We start from the raw sequence: 22,208 nt of genomic DNA, 5'->3' as shown, positions 1-22,208 counted from the left end.
TATGACGGATGTGACGATGAAGGATTTAGGCTTACAAGGTGTGCAACCAACCCAATGGCTCATCAGACTGGCGGATCAGAGTAGAATCAAGCCTTTGGGCATTCTTCCATATGTGAAGACTACAGTGGCTGGAAAAGATTATTGGCTAACCTATCTGGTGGTGAAGCCAAACTCTTATGGTACATCCTATCCTCTGTTACTAGGCAGACCATGGCTTTTTGAAGCCCGAGCAAGGACAGATTGGTTTAAAGGAACTTTGACCTTGGGCAGAGGACCCAACAAAGTGGTGCTGAAACTGTATGGTTCTCAAAAAGGACATGGATCCACCTCCTTGGAATTATCTTCTGACTCCCCTAACGAGGCTACGGATGGGACATCAGCAGACGAAGATGCTGTCAAACAAATCCTTCCTAAGAAAACAGTGGCACATTCCTTAACAGTGGATACAGTAAGCCGACTTCCAAAGGATGCAAAGCCATTATCAATGGGTGAATACTTCCTGCCTGAACCAGGCATGACTTCTGAAATCACTTCTGATAGTGAGATAGAAGCATGGATGTACTGCTCTCCCTGTTACATGGCCACAACAGAGGCAGAAGCAGAGCCAGAGACAGAGGCAGGAGAGGAAACAGAGAATCTGTTCTTCTGTTACAGAGCTCCTACAGAAACAGAAGCAGAAGCATCAACAGAAGCAGAAGCATCAACAGAAGCAGAAGCATCAACAGAAGCAGAAGCAGAGACAGAAGCAGAAGCATCAGCAGAAGCAGAAGCAGAGACAGAGGCAGGAGAGGAAACAGAGAATCTGTTCTTCTGTTACAGAGCTCCTACAGAGACAGAAGCAGAGACAGAAGCAGAAGCAGAGACAGAAGCAGAAGCAGAGACAGAAGCAGAGACAGAGACAGAGACAGACGATGATGAATATGATATGGACGAAGAAGATTATGAAAGTGAGACAGAAGGGTCTATCCCCCTTGAAGAGGATACATTTGAGGAAGAAGTTCCAGAAGCATCAGAAGCCGATGAGCTCATGCTATGGGACAGAATGATGATGGTACCATTTGGTTTGGTAAATGGATCTTCTCATATGCAAAACCTTTATAAGAAATGGATTAAGAAGAGCAAGCCGTCTTTTAGCAGTGGCTCATGCCGTCCTAACCTATCCTTGCCAAAGAAAGATGATGATGATGCACCGTGCCAACAAGCACCAATCCAACTAACCCAACAAGCATCAGAGGGTCCCTGTTATGTGACGTTCCTGGATGTATCATCAGAAGATGAGTCTTCAAGCCAAGAGGTAATTACTCTTGAAACCAAACCCGAAACAGCTTTAATCCCATTCCAATATCTTAAAGAGCAACCTAAGTCTCCACCAAAAGAAGAAATTGGTTCTAGTGGGACATCAGAAGAGGACATCACTCCCTTGAAGGAGTCGGATCTGTACCCAGAAGCAGTCCGCGGGACCTTCATCCGTGAAGTAGAAGGTGAAAGGCAGTTAACCCTTGTGGATTCAGAAGGCACTGAACGCCACTTGAAGGTGGGTAGCAGTCTCCCAGAAGAGGAGTTGTCAACCTTGTACCACTTGTTGAAGGAAAATTTGGACGTGTTTGCATGGTCTTACAAAGACCTAAAGGGGATTGATCCCACAATATGTCAACATCATATTGACTTGGAGCCTGATGCCAAGCCAGTACGGCAACGACAGAGGCGAATGAACCCGAATTATTCCACATTGGTGAAAGCGGAGCTGTTGAAGCTTCTGGAGGCCGAGTTCATCTATCCAGTGGCAAACAGTGAATGGGTTTCACCCATCGTGGTTGTACCCAAGAAGAATGGCAAATTGCGAATATGTGTGGATTTCCGAAAGCTTAATTCCAAGACAAAGAAGGATCACTTTCCTATCCCTTTTACAGACCAACTGTTGGACACAGTGGCAGGACATGAACTTTATTCTCTTCTGGATGGATTCAGTGGATACAACCAAGTGCAGATCGCAGAAGAAGACCAGTCCAAAACAACCTTCACCACAGAATGGGGGACCTACGCTTACCGAGTGATGCCATTTGGGCTCTGCAATGCCCCTGCTACTTTCCAACGAGTCATGATGGCTGCATTTCAAAATCATCTGCACGACTTTATTGAGGTATATTTGGATGACTTTTGTGTCTATAGTTTGATCAGTGAACATTGGGGACATTTGGAACAATGCTTTGACCGATGCCGGGAGTATGGGATTTCCCTCAACCCCGACAAATGCATCTTTGGGGTCTCTTCTGGAGTTCTGTTGGGCCACATTGTCTCAGCACAAGGGATATCAACAGACCCTGCAAAGATCGAAAAGATCTCAGCTCTGCAAGCACCCACCAACCTCAAACAGTTGAGGGGATTCCTAGGCCATGTGGGTTACTACAGAAGGTTCATAGCCCATTTTGCGACAAAGGCAACCTCCTTGCACAAGCTTCTGAGGAAAGATGCAGAGTTTACTTGGACGGAAGAATGTGACAAAGCCTTCCACACTCTAAAGCAGTGTCTGATAGAGGCACCCATTCTGCAACCTCCTGATTGGACGAAAGAATTCCACGTACACACTGATGCATCAATTGAAGGCTTAGGTGCTGTCCTCTGCCAAAAGGGCTCCTCGAAGCTGGATCAACCGATCTATTATGCAAGCCGAAAAGTCACTGATAGGGAACGAAACTATACAGTGACAGAGCTGGAGTGCTTGGCAATGGTGTTTGCCCTGGAGAAGTTCCGCCATTACCTCCTATCTACTCACTTTAAATTTTATGTGGATCATGAGGCCCTGTCCTTCTTGATGAACAAAGCAGATGTGAAAGGACGATTGATGAGGTGGCTCCTTTTATTCCAGGAGTTTGACTTTGAGGTGATTACTAAGCCTGGTCGTTCCCATGTTCTGGCTGATCATCTGTCGCGTATCCCACAAACTGCAGACGAGGAACGAGATGATCCGGACCTCCCTGATGCTTCCCTATTCTTGGTAGAAACTGTAACTCCCTGGTATGCAGACATTGCCAATCTGCTGGCAACCCAACAGTACCCTCCTGGTATCTCTAGTCGGGAAAGGAAGAAGCTCATGCTAGAATCATCCCCCTACACCCTGCTAGGCGGTGCACTGTACAAGAAAGGCAAAGATGAAGTGCTCAGAAGATGTGTTGCAGGAGACGAGATTGGGATTGTTCTGAAGGCTTGCCACGACGAGCCATGTGGAGGTCACTTTGCAGGAGAAGCTACAGCCAGGAAGGCTCTGCTAGCGGGATATTGGTGGCCTACCATTCATAAGGATGCCTATGATTACTGTAAAAGATGTGATGCTTGTCAAAGAATGGGGAAACCCACCAAGACAAGTGCCATGCCGCTGCAACCTATCCTTCCTTTGAAGCCGTTTGAGAAGTGGGGCATCGACTTCGTAGGTCCAATCGATCCTCCTACCAGAAGGAAACAGAACCGATACATCCTCGTATGTACGGATTATGTCACAAAGTGGTGTGAAGCTAAAGCCCTCAAGCGGGACGATGGTAACAGCGTGGCCCTGTTCATGTACGAGAATATCATCACCCGTTTTGGCAGTCCCTTAGAGCTGGTAAGTGACAGAGGCACTCATTTCCTTAACAAAGTCATGGAAGAGTTGACAGAATTGTATAAGATCCGCCATCGCAAGTCCACTCCTTATTACCCTAGAGCCAACGGCCAAGTCGAAGTCACCAATCGCATCCTCTGCTCGATTCTGACAAGAACAATTGCCGCACATCGTCGTGATTGGGACGATCGACTTACAGAGGCCCTCTGGGCGTACAGAACTTCCCATAAAGCAGCAACAGGACAAACACCCTTTCAGTTGGTGTATGGTACAGAAGCAGTTTTTCCTGTTGAACTGGAACTACCCTCTTTGAGAGTGGCTATCAAAGAGCGTTTGGGGGATGATGATTCACTGCAACGCCGTCTCCTGCACTTGGAATGTTTGGACGAAATTCGTAGGATGGCTCTACAGTGCATGGAAGCCACACAAGCTCGACGTAAGGCTTACCATGACAGCTTCATCAAGCACAAGGAGTTCAAAGAAGGTGATTTGGTCTTAGCCTATGATTCACGATTTGGCAAGTTTCCTGGCAAGCTCCAACAGCGGTGGATGGGCCCCTATAAGGTACTTGCAGTCAACCCTAATGGCTCTGTCCAAATACAGACCGTTGATGCCTCTGATGATCCCTTTCTGATCAATGGATATCGCCTGAAGAAGTACTTTCCTCCTTGGGGATCTTGACAATTACGGACACTTGATCTTTTCCCTCGTTGGCGCGGCACTGTACTTCTTATGTTGACACTTCTGTTAGTCGTTCTTCAATCACTCCTGATGAAGTGGACGCAACCCTCTGTCCCCTCAAAACCCCCTTCTAGCCTTGATCTCTTATCCTCTATTTTCCACCAGCGACAGTGGCGAGGTGGGTTCTGACACATGGTCTTTCTACCATTCCCTTGTTCAATTTGAAGAAAAGAGAAAAAGAAAAAGAAAAAAAAACAAAAAAACAAAATATATCGGTCATGGGAGAAAAGGACTTAGGTCCCTGTCATGACGACCTATTCTTCGAGGAAAGGTGGAAACACCCTCGAGAATAGGGGAAAATAAGAAAAAGAAAAAAAAACAAAGAAGAAAAGGAAAAAAAAAAACAAAACAAATCTGTTATGAGAGCAAAGGAAGCAATTCCCTGTCATAGCAGGCCTCGTTCCAAGAACAGGTGGTAAACACCCTTGGGCGGGAAGCTGGCTGTGGAAAAGGTGGTAACACCCAGCAGTCCAGAAAGTGGTTTCATTGATTGATATCCCTCGGATCCAATCCCGAAGCTGCCTCCCTTGGTACGCTATATCTTGGGTCTTTCTGCAAAGTGAGTACCTGTTCTCCAGCAGACGACATATTCCTATCCAACACAATGTTCGATTTGATGGCTACCTCCCTGGGTACGCCTCCTCAACAACTGATGACGCGATCTTCATCGACAACCCCTTGAGTGATGTGAGCTTTCATCCTAACCGGATGAGGAAGTGAGTATGGTTGCCCTCTGTATCTATTAACAGAGAGTGAGACAGAGGGTGGGGCGAGAGACCAGTCTTTTCCCTTCAAATCAAATGAGAGGTGCGACGTATGAATGAAGTGTTGCACGCACGGGATGGGCCTCTCCATGCACAAAGCACAATTTGTTTCTGTGCACTGCACCATAAGGCTCCCTGGCCTTCCTTCTCGCACCGTATGCCGACACAGGGCGGGATGCACAGTTGCACCATCAAATGCGCACAAGGCATACAACCTTTGCACAAGTGACTGTGAGGATTACATCAATGGGTTTCAGGAAAAGGCTGCCCTTCTGTATCTATCAAACAGAGTGTGAGACAGAGGGTGGGTTGAGTGTGACTGGAGTTTCTTCAATCATTTCCTGAGAGATGAGATTGAGGGACGTTACGACACTTGGAGTCAGGTATGTTCCCGTTTCCCTATGCACCCACGGGATGGGTTTTTACCATCAACACAAGACACATCACCCTGTTCTGTACACTTCACTGTAAGGCTCCCTTGCCTTCCTCCTTGCACTTATGCCAGACGGGTTGGACGCACTAATGCACCATCAACTGTGCACCCTGGCATACTCCTTTGTACACCATTCCCCCTTGTTGATTCCTCAACCGGGTATGCGATATGGGTTTTAATCCTTCTTCCTCGAGTGATATTAGTCATGGGGCGAGTGACTGTTCCTTCATTCCAAATTGAGTGACTGGGAGTTGAGTGCAATATTCCTCATCATCGACGGATTTCTTGCGATTCCTTCCATCAGCTACCTCCCTGGGTGCTGCTGCGTGGTCCCTGCCATGACGAACGTGTGCCCAGAAGATGCCTTGGTCCCTCTAGCGCCGACAACCACAGTGGACGTGCCGTTGACACTCAACCTTGATTCTTGACGAAACGGGCCAAGTTTTTCTAACCCTACAACTTCTGTTTCTTAGTGCCGGTCATGTTTTAAGTGTGGGGAAGTTAGTGGATGGTCTGTGGCATGGTCCTAGGTCCCTAATGCTCGGTTAACCCTATCCGTTAAGGTCTTAAGTGTGGGGACGCGTCCCTGCGCGTCTACATTGCATACTCATCTACATATGCCTTATCTTGCTCATGCATGTATACCATGACTTGCTTTTACCCTCCTGGGGTCCCTTCCCACCCACCCGGTTATGTTCCACCCACCCTTGGGACTGTTCCTTTGCAGTTTTCCTTCATTCCTTGATTTTGCGGTCCTGTCCTGTGAATGCATCCTACGTTCACTTCAATCCAAATCCAACCTTATAGCCCTGTTCCTCCCATTGAACGGTCCATTTTTCCTTTTTACCTACCCCTGTTTCGGTGCACGGTTTTTGAGTTATTAATTTTTGACGCATTTTCCGCAATTTAGCCGGTTTTCCATGTGAACGCGCTTTTCTTGCTTCGAAACCATGATCTGACATCATAGCCCTGACCACAGCTTTTCCCCTGACATTTTTCCTTTTTATTCCGCATCCTTCCGATACATGGTTTGTCCGTTATTAATTTTCCGGGTTTTTAAGCCTTTCTCGTGCGTATTTTTGACATTTTTCCATGTGAACCTGCCCTATTTGCATCGGAATTCCAATTTGATTGGACAGCCATGTCCCCTGTGCCTTCCCCTACCTTTTTCCTTTTTCCTCCACCCTTTTTCGACTTCTGGATTTTTACTTATTAATTTTAAATGACTTTTCGGGAGTCTTTTTGGAGTTTTTCACATGTGAACCCCTCCTATTCCCGCCGGAACTGCGTTTTAATGTAATAACCCTGTGCCACCCCTTCCTGCGGACATTTTTTCTTCTTACTGCATGTCATTCCGGTAAACGGTTCGTCCGATATTAATTTCCAAACCCATTTTTGGGTTTATTTTTTGGGTTTTTCCCATGTGAACGCGTCTTATCTTAGTCGGAATTCTGTTTTTACAGGATAGGATTGTCGGGCACACCTTTTTGCCCAGTTTTCCTTTTTTCCGCACCTCATTCCGATGCACGGATCTTTCGATATTAATTTTTAAATTGCGTTTTTGGTTCGTTTTTTGGGTTTTTTGCACGTGAACGCCCTTTACCCCTCCCGGAACCCCCGTCCCATATTTTTCTTGTTTCCCCCCTGTCGTCCTGCCCACTTTTCGTTTTTATGGTATTTCGTTTTGACATCCGGATTGGGAGTTATTAATTTTTCTTTATTTTTACGTTTTTTCTCGCGCCCGTTTTGGGCGTAAACGCGCCTTTTTTTTCGATTTAACGCGTCTCCACGCGCCCCAGTCGTGTCCGCGTAACCCGTACCGTCTTCCCGGTGCCATTCCAATCCCGTCACGGCAAATTTTTTTACCCCGCCCCGCGCACGTGCGCGGGACGGGGATACGGCCCCTTTTAGACCCCGCCCATCCACCCTTCCCCCCGCCCATTGCCCTTGCCCACCCCTCTTTTCACTACCCACCTCCCATGGGCCCCCACCCGCCCATTGCCCCTGCCCCCCACCCTTCCCCCCCAACTGCCCGTCCCTTCCCCCCAACCGTCTTCCCCCACTCTCTCTCTCTCTTTTTCTTTCTACTCTCTCTCTCTCTCTCTCTCTCTGTGCGTGCTCCTCCTCCCTTCCTTCTCTCTCCACTTCTTCTCCCTCTCCCTCCTTCTCTCCTCCCTCCCGACGACCGCCTCCACAGCGCCCTCCTCTCCCTGCGCTCTCTCCTCCTTCTCCTCCCCCCTTCACGATCTCCTCCTCCCTCTCCCTTCTTCCTCCATCTCCACCTCCCCTCCTTCTCTTCTCCCTTTCCTCCCACTCCTCCTCCTCTCTCTCTCTCTCTGCGCCTTCTCCATCTTCCTCCCCCCCTTCTTTCTCCTACCTCCTCCCTCTGGCCGTCTTCACCCTCCTCCCTCGCCGCCGACAACGCCCTACCTCCTCCCTCTGGCCGTCGTGCCGTGCCCCACGCCGCCTGTGTGCCCGCCATCAGCCGTTAGACGCCCGCGCCCTGTCCCAGCCGCCGCGACGGCACCGCCCTCGTCGCCCGTCGCCGCCCTCAGCCGCCGCGACGGCACCGCCCTCGTCGCCCGTCGCCGCCCTCAGTCCGCCGCAGCGCCGCCGTTGTCGTTCAGTCCGCCGCCCTCAGTCCGCCGCAGCGCCGTCGCCCACCTCCACCTCCCCTCCCCTCCACCTCCAACCTCCACCTCCTCCTCAGGTTACTAACTAACCTAATTAACACTTAACTAACCTAATTAACTTAACTAACCTAGTTAAACATTAACTTAACTAACCTAGTTAAACACTGACCTACCTAACTTAGTTAGAACTGACCTAACTGACTTAGGTAGACCTGACCTAACTGACTTAGGTAGACCTGACCTAACTGACTTAGGTAGCCCTAACTTAACTAACCTAGGTTGACTTACCAGACTAACCTAGGTAGATTTACCTGACTAACATGACTAACCTAACTTAAGTGATTAATGTGACTTGTGACTTATGTGATTTATGTGATTAATGTGATTTACTTAATCACAACATTCATTTTTTCATAAAAAAATTTCAAATAAATTTCTAAAAATTCCTTCTGTCTTTTGTTAATTTTTGGACCTTTGTCTGCTAGGAATTGCCTTTCCTATAATTTTAGAAAAATCCATCTTTCCTAAAATTACCCATAAATTGCCCAAAAAAATTGGAAAAATCATTTAAAAATTGTAAAAATTTGTAAAAAATTCTAAAAACATTCTAAAAAATTTCCCTCACCTCCCTTGCTCATTTTCCATTTATTCCAACATAAAAAAAATATTACAACTACAAATACAATTAAATAAATAAAAATAAAAACCCAACATAAATCAAATTAACACATCTGCTAAGGTGTTCATTGTTGTTTCATCAGTGCTTTTTGCTTTTCCTTTCCTGGGACTCTTCCGTGCGCATTCCTGCATTTCATACACACCCTGCCAGGTATTTATTTTCTGTTATTTATTTATTTATTTTCCCCCTTAATCACAATTAATTGTTAAAATAAACTCTTTAATTCACCCACCATGGCACGCGCATTCGCGCTAAACACACATCCTTTTTTAATTAAAATAAACCAGCCGTTCACTTCGCACGCGCTACGTGCGCTACAGAGGCACTCTAAATTTTTAATTAAAATCAACCAGCCGTCACATGAGCACGCGCTGGCAAAAAAGCGCTCCACATCACTTTAATTATAATTAATGAATTGCATTTAGAGACCCAGTCGGGAATCGCAGTCCGGGACTCGCATAACTGCACCGGTTTAACCTAATAATTGGTAATTAAATTTGTAATAAGGAACCGCCGTTTTCTTATTAAGGTTTATCACCTAATAAAAATTCACCCATTTTTAATAATTGATTAAAATCAATCCTTCATTAAATTAACTCCCCCCTCACTGCACTTAATCCCCTTTTTAATGAACCGTTTCGTGGGATGGGTATACGCAGTTCTTAGTGATGTTTTCCATGGTCCACTCTTGGTTCTATCATAGATGTCGTATTGATATGTGTCGGATATGGTATGGTTTTGGTTTCATGTCTTTGTTACGGTTACGGGTACGGTATGTAGTTTTTTTTTCTTTTATTGCCTGATACGGGGTTCAGGGTGTTTGTTTGATGCATCGCATGAAGCTTTCGGTCGCATTTGTCTCAAGGTCATGTCAAATTTTTTCTAGAATGTGGTTTGCTTGGGGTTAGTAGGTCGGGTCACGTTTTGATTGGTAATTCTCTTATCCTTGGTTTTTGTCTGTTGCTTTGCAGGCATTCTCCTTGATTGTCTGTGTTTGTGGTGTGTGTGTAACCATCTGAATGGCGCCTTCTCATGCTCCTCCCCCTATTCAGTACGTCCCACTAGTTAGTAGGGATTACTCATCCCTACTTACTTTTGAGCCCCTCACGAAGGCAGGACTTGCTGCTTTTGTGGCCACTCCTTTTCCATTACTTCCAGAGGATCCGTCCGTCTGTGATGAGTTCCTGGCCTCTTACAGCAAGAAGACAGGAGTAGTCCAAGGCATGTCTATGACATTGACGTCTCGCGGCTTAGGGAAGGCTTTGTCCTTACCCTCTAAAGGGGAACCTTTCGTGACCACTCGACAGCTCTTCTCTAATGAAGAGATTCTCAAACTGTTGCAGAAGCAGACAAGGGAAGTCCTTGATGTTAAGAAAGTGATAAACTCTTCAGGAGTTTCGTTTTCGATGATCACTGATCCCGTCTGGAAGACGATGTGCCAGTTCCTTCAGGACAGGTTCATGCCTGCCAAAACGCCATCCCACTATTTGTCCAAAGAGCTTTTCACAGCTTCCAGGATGGTGCTAAAAGGAGTTGCCATTGATTGGAGCACATACCTCCTTACTAAGATGGATCAGCATTTTGTTAAAGTCACGAGGGGTAATGTTACCAATGTTACCTATGGATCCTATTTGTCTGCCTTCTTGACCTATTCAGGTTTACAGAAGACTGTGCCTCCACCTCCTCCATCAGATCCAGTACCTCCTCCTCCACCTTCCGAAGAGTCAGCACCTATTGACATTGAGGATGATGATTCTCCGCCTCCCCTGGTCATACAGCGCAAACGCTTGAAGAGGGTAGCGGACAAAGCCCCTGCTGTACTTCCCTCAGTGCCTATCCCTGCTACTTCTGGCAGTGACCTCCCTGAGTTTCTCACTTGCAATAACCTATTCAGGGCACATAGAGCAGGATCCTTGGAGATCTCTGTTCCTTCCCTGAACAGTCTCGTTTCAGGAGATGCCATTCCTTTCCTCTGCAAGGATATTCAAAGTTCCATTGAGTTGTCAGTGACAGCCTGTGTTCAACAGCTGTACGCATCTTTCTATGAGGAGCTCATGCAGTCCAAAGACCAGTTGCATAAAGCAACCTCTGAATTAGCTTCTACTAAGGATACCCTCGCAGATCTATTTAAGCAAATGGAACAGCAAACCCAACTGGTTGCCACTCAGAGTGATGAGATTTCTTCATTAAAAACCCAGTTATTCGAGGCTCAGTCACAGGTTACTAGCCTTTCAGCAGAGAAGGAGAGGATGTCCAGTGAAGCGAAAGAATTCCAAGTTCAATTAGATGACAAGCTTTCAGCTTTACAGAGGGCTAATGACACAGTGGCCAACCAAGCCTCCCAAATCCAACAGTTGCAGGATCAGCTTGCAAAGTCCCGCTCTGTTCCTCCAAGCCCTCCTGTTCCATTAATTCCTTCTCTTTCACAGCAGGACTTAGCTGCCTTACAGAGACAGGCTACTTTGTGCCCTTTATTCCAAGACAAAGTGGAAAGATTGCAGTCCAGAATGGACTTATTATGGTCTACCTTTGAGCAATTTCAGGACTATGTCTTACCAGACCATTCTTTCTTTGTCCACTACCACTTACAGAAGCTGGTCTTCTATATGAAACTTTCCACGATGGATTTACCTTTTCCAGAGGATGGCTGGAGTGGGGCTTGGTCTGCTGAGTTGTTGACAGAGGTAGTCAGAATGCTCTTTGAAGATTCTGTCACGCCAGACACCATGTTGATGTCATACATGTATCTCCGAGGAGATTTGTTAATTCCAGATGAAGTAGATATGGCATGGTATGTGGGGGATGTGGTCTTACAGGCTGTTCTCTATGTCAATCATTTGGAGTTGCGTATAGCTGAAATGTTTCAAAGTTATTCCTTCAAAGTGGCTGATTGTCAGGATAATTCGTGGCATCCCATGATTGAGTCAGTGGTCCTAAATCAAAGACAAAACACAGCTCCTACCTTTGTACAGAGTACTAACCAACTGAGGATGGATCTTTTAACCTATCTTTCCAAACATAATCCGTTTGATGCTACTTTCTTTGATGCCTATCAGAGACGATCTCTCTTGGGACCTTCTGTTCCTACCCTCCTTTATTACCAACAATTGGCTCACCGTTATGCTATATATTTTTCCCTTTGTCAAACTAATTCCACAGTAATTTTACCACTTCTTTTCCAACCTTCATCTTCCCCTCAAATTCCTATTTTCACCTATTGTTCCTTTATTGAGGATAGGGTATTTTCCCCTTCTCCACCCTGTCCTTCACCCCTCATAAATGTACCCTCCACGTTTCCTATTTATCAATTAACACCATTCCTTAGTGATTCCTTACAAATTTCTGCCACTCCTTCTTTAACATTTTCTTCCTTTTATGATTTTTCCTATCCTTCCCTACATCCACTTTCTCTTATTCCATTACCCTCTCCTAACACTTCCATATCTCAACCACCTCAGTTGGTTAGTGACTGTGCTGGTTTTGATACTCAGATTTCCAGAAGAAGGGGATGGAGTTCGGATGATTGCCTTACAGGACCGCAGATTAATTGGCCAGTAATTCCAGGGGAATGGACAGTTTCAAGTCAAGCATATCAAAACTATGTTCATTTTGCCCAACAATATTCACAGTCTGCAGATCCCTCAGTGCGATTAACTGCTCACTTTGCTTGGTACCTGGCGTATATGCATAGGCACTCCCATACTGATTCAAAGCCTATCCCAAAGTTGTGCATGAATGTCAATGTTAGCATTGATTCCCAACAGCTGGAGATACTGTATTTTCATGCCCTCTGTTTGCCTAGCAGATACCTAGTCCTGTTGGAAAGGATGTGTTGTCTCCAATTTTTTCAAAATCCTCCTAAAAACTTTGTAGATGAATCCTTATCTATGGATCGATTCAGACAACATCAATCTTTTAAGAGGGATCATCTTCATTGATGCCTTTCCAATGTATGGTGCAAGCTTTTTAATGCCAAACTCTCTTTTTGAAGAAGTCATTCAGATGGTTGTGTTGTGTATTAGTATTAGTGTTGTGAGTTCATTTATGTCAAACGAACGTGGTGGTTTCCTATTGGATCTTGTGTACGAGCTATGTTTTGGAGATTTGTCGAGTTGGGGTCGTGGTTGGAGAGTTGAAGCTGATGCAGAAGAAGAAGAATCAAACTCTTATATCCTTTACAAATTTGTGATGATTTTTAGTTTGATAAGAGGTGTTACTGTAAAAAGGGTTTTCCTTTCTTTGTATTTTTATATCAGAAACAGGTTATCAGTTGGGGTCGTGGTGGATGGATTCTTTGTATGAAGATATTGAAGATCAAAGTGAAGCTTTTAAATGAACTTGTATTACCTTTTTTCCTAGGTCGCGAGGACGCTTCCTTATTAAGTGTGGGGATATGTTGAGTGTTGAAATGACTTGTTTTTTGGCTGATTTTTGTTGTTTTTGAGAGCTGAATGGTTGATTTTATGAGATGATTGATTGGTTTGGAAGTGGTTTGAGAGTGTTTTAGATGATATTGATTGTGTTTTGGAAGATCATGATGTTTGTTGATGGTTCTGTGATGTTCTGATAGGTTCTGATTGGTTTTGTATACCTTCTGTTTTGTTCTGTTTTGGTCTGTTTTGTTCTGATTGTCTTCTGTAAGGAGGGATGGAGTATGGATTGATGAAGAATGAGATATTGTGAAAGCTTAGTGAATGGTTTGTGAGAGTTTTGAATGGTTTGAGAGTGAGTTATGTAGTTTTGATGACCTTCTGTAACCTTCTGTAGGTCTTCTGTTTCTGTTCTGTTTCTGTTCTGTTTCTGTTCTGTTTCTGTTCTGCTTCTGTACTGTAACTGTTCTGGTACTGTTCTGTAGACTGTTCTGTAAGTGTTCTGTGGAATGTATGTGTGATTTTGGGAAAGTTTTCTAGCCTTGGAAAGAGGTGAATACAAGTACAAAAGAGCTGAAAGAAGTGGAAGAAGTAGCTGCTGAAGACTCAAGAGAAGACTAGAGTGAAGTAACAGTAGTGAGCTGTGAAGAGACACTGTAGTGGCTCTGGTGACCTTTCATATCAGACATACCTCTTGGGAGGGGTATCCACGACCTAAGAGTGATTATTGAGAGTAATTTTGAGAGATTGTAGTGAGGATATGATGTATTATTGATGGAGTGAGTGAGAGAGAGTCAGAGATAGCCAATTCTACTGAAACAAAGTGATTGTATATGAGAGATTGAGAGAGAAGACTATGAAGATATTGAAGATGAATACTATGTGATGTATTTCCATTCAAAGATGGTGTACTTCTTTGTTTTCGTTGTGATATTGATGGATTTTGTGAAGATGTTGAAGAATATGGTTGATTCTATTAAAAACCGTGGGAGATTTACATGATGCTGCATGAAGATTTGTTGTGCCTGGTGTTCTTTTCTTCATTGTGATCATATGAAACATGATAAACAAGCTTGTTGATGTTACAAGATAGATTTTCTTGCAAGAGAATTCCCTTTTCCTTGGTGTTCCTCTCGGGGCTCCAGGAAGAGCAACACTTCTTTGTGCAAGATAATTCCTCATATGTAGTGATTTTGGGACATCCCTGTATTATAGGTGTGCATATGGAAACAAAGGTGCATGATGATGGTTCTGCTTATGCAAGAGTAAGAAGCAAAGATGGGAGGAAAGCAGTCCAATTTCTTACTATTTGTGTTAATCATCCTAGAAATTGTGATACACTTTGAGAGTCTCCTTTGGTTCCAAATGCAAGGGAATTCAAAGACCTGGATTTTCATTAAGCACTGCTGTAATGCAGGGCTACAGTAGTGCTGATCATACGGTGTACTCGCCTCTTGATGAAATGAAGCATGTATTTACTATTGGTAATTCTCAGTTTACAACAAACAGTTCATGTTGGCTTAAGCCTATGGAAGCTATGTGTAGGGCTGAACGCATATCTATGAAATGGGCTATTAGGAAACTCAGATCATTGGGGATGCTAGCTGAAAATGATGGCATTTCAGGCATCTTTTATGGGCTGAATATTATTGACACTATGGATAAAATTTCAGCAACTATACATGCAGAAAATGAGGCTGAAAACAGAGTGTTGTCAGTATGTTCTTTGGGTATGTATGATGTTATAGCATTGTTTGCTCAACAGGAAGGATTACAATGGGCTGAAGCACTTGTGGAGACAAAGTATAAGACAGTTGACAAAAAGGTGAAACCAATTGCTTTGCCACTTCCACTAGAGAGTGAGGGTATGTATGAAAAAGTGTCAAGGCAGCCAAGCTTACGGGATCCTAAAGATATAGGTCATCAGTTTACATATGAAACATTACAGGAATTGAAAGTTGGTGCAAAAGGGTTTCTTTTGCCTGCTGAGAGAAATTGTTTTATGCAGATGTTGGCTAGACATGGGAAGGCATTTGCATTTCAACCAAGTGAAATAGGTTGTGTGGATCCAAATGTTGTCTCTCCTATGGTCATATTTAGTGTGCCACATGTACCATGGAACTTGAGGCCTATTCCAGTGCCTAAAGTTTACTTGCCAAAGCTGATGGATTTGCTAAATTAAAAGATTCGCATGAAGATCATGGAGCCCTCTTCAGCCCCGTACTCAAATCGTTGGTTTACTGTGCCCAAAAACAATGGGGCTTTGAGATTTATTCAAGACATGCAACGGGTCAATAAAGTGACCATGAGAAATGTGGGTGCAGGTCTTGTGGTTGATGAATTTGTAGAGGCTTTTGCAGGTAGAGCAATCTATTCTTTGGGTGATCTTTACTCGAGATATGATCAGTTTCAGCTTGCAATTGAAAGTAGGGATATCACAACCATGAAGACTCCTTTGGGGTTAGTACGGATGTGTACTCTCCCACAGGGTGCAACAAACTCAGTGGCACACATGACAAATGCTATGAATAGGGTACTCAGGGATCTTATACCAAAATTGACTATGCCCTTCTTGGATGATGTTCCAAGCAAAGGGTGTGCAGTGGATGAAAAGAATGAAGAGATGGATGCTCATGGATGTAGATAGTTTGTTGCAGATCATATTGTGGATTGTGAGAAGATTTTGACACGTCTAGAAGAGGTGCATTTAACTCTTTCTGGACAAAAGTCTGTCTTTGGAGTTGAGGAGGTTTTGATTGTTGGGCATATGTGTGGGCCTTATGGGCGAAGGCCATCACCAGTAAAAGTAGATGGGATTGATAGAATGCGAGATGTATGCACGAATGTATTAGAGGTGCGTAGATTCTAGGGTGCATGTGTGTTCTATTTGATATGGATTCCTCACTTTGCACATGTAGCCGATGTTCTTTATCAGCTTCTACGGAAAGGTCTAAAATTTCATTGGGAAAGGAAGCATAAAAAAGCAATGAAGAAATTGAAGCAACTCTTAAAATTTGCTCCTACGTTGAGAAAGGCTGACTATTCACATGGGACGCCTATCATTATTACTGTTGATACAAGCCCAATTGGGATTGGATGGGTAATTGGGAAAGATGATGAGGAAGGGGAAAGGTATGCAATACGCTTTGGTGCAAAAGTATTGACTGAACGACAGAGAAGATATCCACAAGTAAAAAGAGAATGATGGGGAATTGTGACAGCCCTTAAATGTGATAAAGAGTATTTTATGGGTACTCATGTATTCATTGAGACTGATTGTTTGCCAGTATTGGGTATGATTACTAGTTGTGCTACCCCGGATATTGCTATGCTCCGGTGGATTGCATACATCAAATCTTTGAATCGTGAATTTCAGCATATTGCAAGAAGAGATAACCCAGTGGCAGACATGTTATCTCGAGCACGCTATGAGAATGAAGATGGGATGATGGATGAGGAGGAAGAAGATGACTTTCTTATGGCTGAAAATGATGTTGCAAGAGTGAATTTAGTAATGCAAAGTGTTGCTACAGCATTAACAGAAGCTTGGACAACAAAGAGAAGACACTTTAGATGTTTTGCATCTTGTGCAGAAGTGTTTCTGGAAGACAAATATGCAAGAGAATGGCTGAGAATCGGTCAATATCTCAGTACATTAACAAAGAGAGATGTATGGTCAGATGAGGATTTCAAGAAGATCAAGAGGAAAGCCTATGGATTTTTCTTAAAAGATGGATACTTATGGAAACATGCTAAAAAAAAACAAGGTATGCCATTGCGAGTTTTGGGTGACAGAGCTTCACAAGTAAAAGTAATGTAAGAATTTCGTGAAAGTTTGTGGGCTGGTCATAGAGGTGTTTGGGGTACTTTTACAAAGATCAAAGAAAGATATTGGTTGCAGGGTATGTATAAGGATGTTGCTCACTTTGTGGAAACATGTATGACATGTCAAATGTATTCAACAATGAGACATCGGGATGGATTGCAACCCACATATCCATTGTCTCTTCATTTTAAGTGGGTGGTGGATTTGGTCACAATGCCTACAAGTCTTTGGCAAATGAGGTATCTTGTGCTTGCTTGTGAAGACTTGAATAATCAAGTGGAAGGGAGAGCTCTACATACTAAGATGACGAATGTCGTATGTACTTTTCTCTTAGAAGAGATCTTTTGTCGATATGGCTGTGTGAGAAAAATTACAGTAGATAGGGGTGAGTTGGATGCAGATAAAGCTCATGATTTCTTTGCACGGTTGGGGATAAAGCTTGCTTTAACTTCAGCCTATAACCCTGAAGGAAATGGCAAAAGTGAAAGAGGTCATCTAGCTATTGTGAAGGCATTGGCAAAAGAATATGGAGAGAAGATAAAAGAGTGGCCATGATTGCTCCCTTATGCTTTGTGGACTGACAGAACAACTCATAGTGCTGTTACAGGATATATGCCTGTAGAATTGAGGTATGGTAAAAAATCTATCATGCTGATAGAAGAGATGAATGTTACATGGAGTGTGTTACCTTGGGAGGAGGAGTTGAATCGAGAGGAGTTATTGGCCTTATGCATTAGATAGTTGGAAAGAAAGTTAGAAGACATAGAGGCAGCAACTACAAAGTTAAGGGCAGCAAGGATACAGAACAAGAAACGGTTTGACAAAAGACATGGATTGAGACCAAGGACCATATAAGATGGGGATTGGGTATTGGTTTATGATAGCAGTTTAGATAACCAGCATAGTGCCATGCGTAAAGTTTCCAAGAGATGGTTTGGACCCTATGTGGTAAGACATGTGTTTGATAATGCTACTTATGCATTAAATGAGTTGGATGGGACAGCCATAAAACTTCTGATAGCAGGGAAAAGAATCAAATTATTCAAAAGGTGGGAATCTACTGCTTATGAGTTGCCAGAATTGGAAGAAAATAGTGGCCATGATACAGGGGCTAGCCAAGAAGATATGGAAGATGAAGAAATAAAGAATATGGTTGTAGAGGATGAGGACTTAGTTTCAAATGACAACTAGGATTTTGGCACATACTAGAGGATGTGCAAGTTCAGAGGGGGTGGATGTCGTGATGTTATGAGGACATAGTGTGAAAATGTATGGAATGCATCATCATCCGACTTCTCTATTGATCTAGAGAGTCAATGTGATCAAAGCCATTATTACTAGTGCGAGTTGCATGAATTATCCAAAAATTCTAGATTTTCGGATAATTTTAGTCTATTTTTAATGTTATTTATTGTAAAAATCCAAAAAATTTAGAAAAAGCTTCTAGATTAGGATGGCATGCAAAAAGCTAGTTGCTTTTTTAGCCAGTTAGGGGATTTTCACAAGGAGGACAGATGGATGAAATCGCATGCGTCGCGGTCACTTTAAACAAGCTGAAAACTGCAGATTGAACTGAAAGAAGAAGGAGTGATCTGGGAGATCCGTGGTCAGGTGTCTTGAAGTTTTACCCCCCTTTCAGAGCCAACGAAACCATCAGATTTGGGTTCCGAGCAGCAGAGAAAGAGCTGATTTTTCTGATCCACGTTTTTCGTCTACGAAGGAGCTCCAGGAGAACTAATGCCTAGAGATTACTTCTCAGTAGAGCAAAGATTACAAGTTCTTTCAATACATATTGTTTCAATTCATTGAGATTTGTTTTTGTCATGTTTACCACTTGGGTATTCTCTATCTTCTCTTCCATCTCCTATCTCTACTTCTACTTCTGATCCCTGGTGGATTCGACCTTTCGACAAAAACCCCTGCGATGACGTGACATTCTTTGTTGGGGGGCCATCGTTTGCAAGTGGACTCAAGAGATAAATAAGGAGGAATGGATTTGATATGGGAGAGCGTAAGAGAAGATGGCTTAGTCGAAAACTGAGATAGGAAAATTTGAGATAACTCTCTCTCTCTCCCCCCCCCCCGTAGCCTCTCAAGGTAACCTCTCTCTTGTAGCCTCTCGAGGTAACCTCTCTCTCTCTCTCGCTCTCTCTCTTTCTCTCTCTCTCTCTCTCTCTCTCTCTCTCTCACCCTCTTGAGGTTTCCTTGTGCTTCCTTGTGCCTATCTAACTGCTCGCTATGCCTCATATTTATAGCTAAACAAGAGAAGAAGGTTGTGTCTAAGAAGAAGAGCTCTTTATGGAGGGGATCTTGGAAAAATCAGTGATTTGATGCTCAAATAATAAATTTGATGGTTCTATTGGCTGCAAAAGGGGAGTAAAACTCCATAACAATTGCTTTTAGAAATCTTTCAGATCACTCCTTCTTTTTCTTCCTATTCAAAGTGTTGTTTACTACTTGCAAACTGTGATCGCGACACGTGCAATTTTGCTAATCCTTCTTTTTTGTATTAAATCTCCAAAATAAGCTGAAAAAAAACCAGTTACTTTTTTTACATGACATCTTGTTCTAGAAATTTTCATATCTTTTTAGGATATTTATAATAAGTAATATCTAAAATATGCTAGTTTTTGCCTCAAAATCTTATATTTTCGGACTATCCATACTATACACATTAACACTAGTGATTAATATGGCTCATAACTCTCGTTCACGTTGTAACTTTCGTGACGGGTAGCTACAAAACTTGTCAATCCAAGAAAAATGTCAGATTATAACTCTTGATTTTTTTAAAATATTTTTAATTAAATAAAAATTATTAGTTATTAATGTTAGTTAGTTTTTACTTTAGTTAGTAATCTTACTAACTTATTAATTGACTAAATTTTAAACTAATCAACTAGCTTTTAATTGTGTGGAAATATTACATCCTCCTCCCCTTAGAGAAATCGAGATGTCCTCATCTCGAGAGAATTGGGGGTTTCATTTTGGAACTTGTGGGGTAAGATCCATCACAAATGCCATATTGGAAAATATGGAAATTTCCCATAAGTTTGGGACACGTGGTCAAATCTTTGGATTTGTCATAACTTGAACACTATAACTCCAAATCGAGCGCTCTATAGCTCAATAGATTCCATTTTTCACGTGCTTTCCAATGATAGGTCATATCATATGGTTTTGAGAAACTTATGGGTATGCTATCCAGGTGCCATCTTTTTGGTATTCAAAAAATGGGAATTGGGAGATTCCCAAACTCACTAATATTGTGTTCGTGACACATTTGTTCAACACTTTGACCACTCATAAGCACAACAACATATTTTATTTGATATATCTGAGTTTGAATTACAAGAGAAAAGTTTATTGTAGCTATATCTCATTAATATCTTCTAGGATTTTTTCTAAGCATATGATAATTCCTTGGTAGGTTTTAAATCACTATCAATCTAGATGCGAAGCTTGTACAACTTCATTTCTTATAAGTTCCAGTTCTGTTTGGGACAATAAACGTGGATATACCCAATGTTGTGGCACTATAGCATCGTTGTTTAGGGTGATTTGGACATTCCCTTTTGAAATGACCTAACTCATTGCATTAGAAACCATACGGAACTTTATCACTTGGGGTCACAAGATTTTTTGTTGTCTTTGGTAGGATTTTCTTCTTTAGACCAAATTGCCCTAGGATCCTTTTAGTGGACCGAAGTGGTCCTTTATCTTGGAGACTCTATTTCCAAATTGTCCTCTCCTTAGTAGATCTAGACTGTCATCCATGGACAATCGGCTTCACTTATAATACTAAAGAATACTCCCAAGCTTCGACATTCTCGTAAGATCCAATCTATATTAGTTGAGAAGAAACAACTTAAGAGAAATTCATGGCAAGTTATAACTATCATTCTTTGCTAAAGTACCTCTGATCACTTGTAAGTTCTAGGGTAAAAATTGATGCAACTTATATTACTTGGGTTAATTGTAGTTACAAGAGTAAGGTTTATTCCAATACAAGTTGTACTACATGTTGATAAAATTTCTAGGATTTCTAACCATCTTGAAGAGGTGTAGTGGGTTCTAAGTCTTCATCTTCATCTAATTCCTCTATATATTCAAAGACTACACTTGTGTAGCTTTGTTTTCTTGGAGGCCCAATATCTTCTGGGACTTAAGTCAAACTTAAGTCAACTTAAGTCAAGGCAATCTGCTTGGGCATGCCCTATCTCATTACATTGGAAGCATTGACCGTTGGGACATCTCTTACGAATGTGCCCTATCTCTCTGCATGTGTGGCATCTCTTGTCTCGATCTCAGGAATCATCATTGTCACAATTGCCCAATTTAAGTCCTTTGATGATTGGCTTTTCCCGAAGTAATACATCTTACAAGTGTGTTGGATGCATTGCTTCAAGACAATGGTTCAAAGGAGTGTTCATGCCACGGCAAAACTTAGATACTTGCTGTGCAAGATCCATAGGAGGGGTGTATTTTAGTAGGGATACAAACTTTGAGTAGTAGGCTTCCAAGGTTAATTCCAACTGCTTGAGCTTGAATAATTAATTCATTCTCAAAGTCTGGTAGGTTGGCGGAAGGTATTATTCGTGTACAACATCTTTCAACTGAACCCAAGTGATGCTTCACAAATACCTTGATCTTTGCACCATTACTTCCACCATATTTGAGCCTGGCCAACTAACTTAAGTTTGGCTATCATTGCTTAATTGGTAGAAGCACTTCGTGCAATAGAGAAATAATCATCCATCAACTCAATCCATATCTTCGCCTTCGCTGCAACGTCTATTCCTTTTCCACCAAACTCGGGTGCCTTAATTTGCATGAGAAGGAATTTCTTCTCTTGCATGTCAGCATTTGTGCATGCAGAAATTGCCTGACAATCAAGCCATACCACTTAGGTTATTTTTCTTAGGGTATGTCTACAAACCATACATTAATCAATCACATATCATTACAAAGTTTCGCTCTGATACCAACTATAACGTGCTCACCTATCGGCTATCCAGGCACGTTTTTAGTGGCCCATCAAGAGAATCTAAGCGACGTTGCGCGACACTCCCATGGAATGTTATGGGGTTTTTCGCCTAGGGTTTCACTAGTCCGCCTTGCAACAAAAAATTCATGGTGAAACCCACTAGGATCTACCCAAGATCTG

Source organism: Lygodium microphyllum, chromosome 6 (genome assembly GCF_053477565.2).
Source record: "Lygodium microphyllum isolate KBCC chromosome 6, Lygodium_microphyllum_v1.1.10, whole genome shotgun sequence".
Lineage (NCBI taxonomy): Eukaryota > Viridiplantae > Streptophyta > Polypodiopsida > Schizaeales > Lygodiaceae > Lygodium > Lygodium microphyllum.
This window is presented reverse-complemented; position numbering follows the sequence as displayed.